The following is a 4,814-nucleotide window of genomic DNA, read 5'->3' as shown; positions in this document are numbered from 1 at the left end:
GGAAAGAGAAAAAGGAGAGAAGGAAAGAAGGGAAAGAAAGAAAGAAAGAGAGAAGGAAAGAAAGAGAGAAGGAAAGAAAGAAAGAGAAGGAAAGAAGGAGGAAAAGAGAGAAAGAAAAGGAAAGGAGAGAAGGAAAGGAGGGAAAGAAAGAGGGCAAAGAGATGGGAAGAGTCTCTCCCACCACCACCACCCACATGGATCCCTCACTTACTGTGATCAAGGCCTTCCTCAGGCCGCAGCACTTCAGCACAGGCCCTGGGAAGGTGGCGACAGGCCTCCTCAGGCCTCCCCTGGGCCACAGCACTCCAGCGTGGGCCCCGGGAGGCTGGTGATGAGTCTCTTCAAGCCTTCCCCAGGCCGCAGCGCTTCAGCACTGGGGGCGGGGCTTGCCGCTGCTGCCATTTGTGCCAGCTCCTGGGCTGCCGGAGCAGCTCTCCAGCGTGCTCTAGCCCCAAATGACCCCTGATATTCCTAGTTCTGGTTCTGTTTCTAGGATAGAACAAAGCCTGGAAGGGAGTAGCACAGTATACTTTTCTTTACTCAGAAGTCACTCTTATTAAAGAAAAGTTTGGGGACCCCTGTGTTAAATAGGGATGGGCATGAACCACATTTTTGCAGCTGAACCATAAATTGATACGAATAGGGAGGCTGGTTCGCAAACTGAACCAGTTCATATTGGTTCATGAGCTATTTAAAGTTTAAACCCCTGTTTTCGGGTCCCTGCTGCTTTTCGCGGGGAGCAAAAAGCAGGGGAGCATTTAAACCCCTGCTTTCTGCTCTTCATGAACTGCATTAAAATTCATGAATGTTTAGCCCTGACCTAAATAGCCCAGGCAAGCCCAATCTCATCAGTTCTTGAAAGCTAAGCAGGGCCAATCCTGGCAAGTACTTGGAAGGGTGACCTCCAAGGAATACCAGGCCTGGGATTCAGAGGCAAGTAATATCAAGCTACCTCTCTGAAAATCCTATCCCCACTAGGGGTCGCCAGAAATCGCTATGATTTCCAGGGTTGCAAGCACACAAACATAATACTCACTCAAAAAAATTCATGAAAGTTTGTTGCAGTTCTTCAGTTCACGAACATTGCATCGCGAACCACGAATTCTCCAAAATCCATGATGAACTTTAATGCCTCAACCCATTCATGCCCATCCCTACTGGCAGATGTTGTCTATTTACAGCTGGATAACAGAATTTTTTTATTTTATTAGATCTTTCTGCTAATTTTGATACTATTTATGATGATATCTTGTTACTCTGATTAGAAAAAGTATGAGGGTGACTGGAGTAGTACTTCATTGGTTTCAATCTTTCCTGTCTAAATAAAACCCAGAAAGTAGTTATTGGATATGTGGAGTCAGGAACTTGACCTCTAAACTGCAGGGCCTGTTCTTTCACCTATGCTGTTTGATGTTTGTTATGTGGCCTCTAACAGAAATAATCCAATGATTTGGGGGTGGCTGTTATCAACATGGGGATAACACTATTTCACAAAGCTTTCAGATGCAGCTTCCTCTTTCTTAAATCAGTGTCTGGAAGTGGTGGTCAAGTGAATGAATGTGAGCAAGCTGAAACAGAATTTCTAAGAGGGACTGACCTTTCTCTTTTTGGATGGGGTGAAGTTATCCCTGGCTGAACAGACAAAAACCCTTTGGGTACTCTTTGCTCCCCTATTATTCTTTGAAAACAGATTCAAGGTATGACAAAGAGTGCTTTCTCTCAGCTACAGTGGATTGATATTATCTCCCCTTCTAGACTGAGCCAATCTGGCCACATTGATCCATGTTATTGCGACCTCAAGGTTAAATGACTGTAACATGCTCTATTTGAAGTTGCCACTGAAGACAACTCAGACATTCAACTGGTATAAAAGACAACTGTGCATTTACTGTGCTTAAGCAATTACATTGGTCGCCTGCATGTTTTCAGCTTCAATTCAGTGCAACTGTTGCTTTCTTTAAAGTCTTTCCTTACCTAAGACCTACATGCCAGTAAGACTGCTGGTATGAATGTGTTTACCAGTTTACATCTCTCCAGTACTCCTTATGTTGACCTTTCACCCAAGGGTTGCTCACTTGGTCTCTATCAGGTGTCAGACCTTTTCCTGCATAGCTCAGGCCTTTTGGAAGTGGCTGCCTGTGGCCATTTGTCACACTGGGGGTGGGAGGGCAATTACCATGTGTTTTGTGGTTTAGTGGTGATTTTTTTCAAGGTTAATGTTTGTGGGTATTTCGTTTCTGAGATTGTTTATGGATTTGTGAGTATTTAGTTTATGGGATTTTTAAAAATATATGAATAATTTGGTTTATTTCCTATGAAACTATTTGTTTTGTTCAGTTAGCCACTTTGAACCCATCAGGAATAAATATATACATAATTTAAAATAAATAAATCGAGGTGTGAACTTGTTTGGCTAACGTTTTCCTAAACGTTTGGGATCGATCATACTTAGATTTAGGTCTGCTAAGTCTAGATTGGGAAATTCCTGGAGATTTGAGGGTGGAGTCTGGGGAAGGGATGGTTTGTGGAGAGGAGGAACCTCAGCAGGGTTTAATGCCATAGAGTCCACCCTCCAAAGCAGCTGTTTCTTCAGGGGGAGCTGATCTCTGTAGTCTAGAGATGAATTGTAATTCTGGGAGGTATCCAGCCCCCATCAGGAAGTTGGCCACCCCTGCTTTGAGTTACCAGCTTCAAGATGGGACCTGGAGTTCTCCCAGAATCACATCTGATCTTCAGACTAGAGAGTTTAATTCCCTTGGAGAAAATGTTGGCTTTGGAGGGTGGATCACATCACAGCATCACATCCCCATTGCGTTCTCTCTCCCCTTCCCAAATTCCACCCTCCTCAGACACTGCACCCAGATCTCCAGGAGTTTCCCAAGCTGGAGCTGGCGGCAACCCCAATTTGCCTATTGCAATACCACAAAACATTACTTTATACCACTTATTTTTTTTAATTCAAATTTTTAAAATATTTTTGTCATAAAACATAACAAGATATAACGATTTGAGTAATATAAAGAAAATATAGTGCAATGATTATCTGCATAATAACTGTGGAATCAGCATATTCCATAACAGAATTATACCTTTTATCAGTTTCTATATCACAGGAGTATCACCTATTTCAAAAATACAGTAAGTGTTTAAGGTGGTCATTTTTGGGGATGCTTTCACCGTCTGCATACTTTATACCATTTCTTCAGAGGATCAAGGGATCTTGTGTTTCAGTGCTCCCTCCTGCCAAAAATTCCTCCACACACAACTCTAGCTGATCAAGGAAAGGCCTGGCCCAGCTTTCTTCCTGAGATCTTGGTTTTGTATGAGTTTGGAAGTGTTTCCCTCCCACACACACACACATAGAAAAACATAGTCAAACATATGATCCTCCACCTATAGTCTGAATGGCATAGTCCAGGAAAAACCACTCTGTGTGATCTTCCATTTTATGGGTGGGGGAAGGGGTTTTCTGTTTGTTTGGTTGTTTGTTTGGTTGGTTGGTTTTCGTAATGTGCTGTGGCTCTGTTCATTAGCAATGGCCATGACAATGCAAGGGTTTTGTCCTTTTTCTGGCCCTACAATTCTAACAATAAAAATGGGTAGAAAAAATATTTTTAAAAAAATGTATTGTACTTAAAAGGGGAAAGTAAACCAGTTAATAGGATGTTATTGCAGCTTGTAATGTAAATGTGCTGTAGAAATGCAAGTTAAACCAAGTGCTATAAACCATCTTGAGTATCCAAGTTCCACTTTAAAGGCTGTGCCTGCTAGCTTTTGGGACAAACTTATAAATACACAATTTAGACAAGGGGGGGTCTCTTATAAAAAATACTCAGCAAAAAAAAGCCCATTAAAAATAGACATTTTGTTTCCACTCTTAGCTGTTTCCATCCCTGTGATCAGGGCTCTAGTCGGGGGGGAGCTCTCAGGTACGGAGCTCCGGAAGAGAACCTCTAGGGGGCGGGGCGGTCACGTGGTGAAGCCCCGCCCCCTTCTTTACCCCGCCCTCTGCTTCGATCCTCATTCCGTTTGGGAATGAGGATGAAGCAGGAGGGTAAGTAGCCGGGCCTTCTGACACACTTCCGGTGATGTCAGGGGGTGTGGCCTTCTGTCACTTCCGGTGATGTCAGGGGGCGTGGCATATGCAAATAAGTTATGCTAATGAGTTATGCTAATGAGCTCCGGCAGCTCTTTTTCTACAACAAGACCCCTGCCTGTGATTATTGTTGTGCAATTCCTCCACATTCTGAGACAGTGGCACTTGCTTTAGTCTGATTATGACCATTTTTTTCCTCCCAACAAAATTGTTCAAACAGAAATGAAGTACCAGTAATCAAAGATCTGTTTATCATTACTTCAGAGTGAAGGAGCACTCCAGACTGTTCATTCTCCATCACCACAGGCTTGGCAGGCAGTTTGGAGGAGGATGGTGGAATGGTTTTTATATGTGACAGTTTAATTCAGCTGAGGTTGGCGTAGACATGAAACAAAACAGAACACACAAAAAATATGGAGGGTGCAAGAATTCTTAAGAATATTCTCCTGGTTAAATTTTGCTTTCAGAAATCAAAATTCTAATTTGATTCCTACCCCAGCATTTTCATTGTTGCTCAACTGACATGCTTTTCTTTCAATCTCATTGTAGGATACTCGGCATTTTGGTGACTTTGGTCAGAAAGGGGAGTACTGTGAAGTGTTCATGCCAATGGCAGCAACTGCATATGCTACTGCCAATGTTTTCTTTGTCTCAGAACACAGGAGGCTGAGGTTGGTTCCTTATTCCCAGATCCTTATTCATTCCTTATTCACGTCTT

Source organism: Gekko japonicus, unplaced genomic scaffold (assembly GCF_001447785.1).
Source record: "Gekko japonicus isolate JY-2015 unplaced genomic scaffold, Gekko_japonicus_V1.1 scaffold346, whole genome shotgun sequence".
Lineage (NCBI taxonomy): Eukaryota > Metazoa > Chordata > Lepidosauria > Squamata > Gekkonidae > Gekko > Gekko japonicus.
Note: the sequence above shows the minus strand (reverse complement) of the source record.